The following is a 1207-nucleotide window of genomic DNA, read 5'->3' on the forward strand; positions in this document are numbered from 1 at the left end:
AAGCACCTAGACCATGTGGCCAGTCTTCTAGAACTATGAGAGAACACCTAGACCATGTGGCCAGTCTTCTAGAACTATGAGAAAGCACCTAGACCATGTGGCCAGTCTTCTAGAACTATGAGAAAGCACCTAGTCCATGTGGCCAGTCTTCTAGAACTATGAGAGAACACCTAGACCATGTGGCCAGTCTTCTAGAACTATGAGAAAGCACCTAGTCCATGTGGCCAGTCTTCTAGAACTATGAGAGAACACCTAGACCATGTGGCCAGTCTTCTAGAACTATGAGAGAACACCTAGACCATGTGGCCAGTCTTCTAGAACTATGAGAAAGCACCTAGTCCATGTGGCCAGTCTTCTAGAACTATGAGAGAACACCTAGACCATGTGGCCAGTCTTCTAGAACTATGAGAAAGCACCTAGACCATGTGGCCAGTCTTCTAGAACTATGAGAAAGCACCTAGACCATGTGGCCAGTCTTCTAGAACTGAGAGAACACCTAGACCATGTGGCCAGTCTTCTAGAACTATGAGAAAGCACCTAGACCATGTGGCCAGTCTTCTAGAACTATGAGAGAACACCTAGACCATGTGGCCAGTCTTCTAGAACTATGAGAAAGCACCTAGTCCATGTGGCCAGTCTTCTAGAACTATGAGAAAGCACCTAGACCATGTGGCCAGTCTTCTAGAACTATGAGAAAGCACCTAGTCCATGTGGCCAGTCTTCTAGAACTATGAGAGAACACCTAGACCATGTGGCCAGTCTTCTAGAACTATGAGAAAGCACCTAGACCATGTGGCCAGTCTTCTACGACTATGAGAAATGTGATTATTGTTTAACAATGTTGATCGAGATGTATTTGTGAAGTCAATGTCTAAAATAGGATTTGTTTTGTATACAGTACAATAAATCAGAATTATGTTTTGTAAGGCATGGATTAATCATCACGGTTTGAATTATTGGTCCTGTTTTATTTGTATGTATAAGGTTTTTAAGGATGATATTTGTTGAAGATACAGTTTAAGACTCCACCTTCAGTAGAATTGTAGAGGCAAATACTAACTTTATTTGAATGAGGGGTAAAATTATACACAAATAATATTTTCCAGAACACTTTTTATATGGCCCAACCAAATAATGTGTGACTATCCGAATGGAGTTGGAGTTTACTAAACTAAAGCGTTATCATGGAAATCCAACATAGCATGTA

The 1207-nt window shown here is 41.3% G+C and overlaps 1 long non-coding RNA gene across 1 annotated transcript; it reads right to left on the reverse strand.

Annotated features, from left to right (window-relative positions):
* Nucleotides 1-327: 327 nt before the first annotated feature.
* LOC149983185 (uncharacterized) lies at nt 328-633 on the reverse strand. Its single transcript, XR_016495912.1, has 2 exons — nt 497-633; nt 328-457 (listed from the first exon to the last, which is right to left on the reverse strand). It is a non-coding gene; the product is annotated as an uncharacterized LOC149983185 (long non-coding RNA).
* Nucleotides 634-1207: the final 574 nt, after the last annotated feature.

The sequence above is a fragment of the Oncorhynchus mykiss genome, chromosome 5, assembly GCF_057628025.1.
Source record: "Oncorhynchus mykiss isolate SJ-2025 chromosome 5, ASM5762802v1, whole genome shotgun sequence".
Lineage (NCBI taxonomy): Eukaryota > Metazoa > Chordata > Actinopteri > Salmoniformes > Salmonidae > Oncorhynchus > Oncorhynchus mykiss.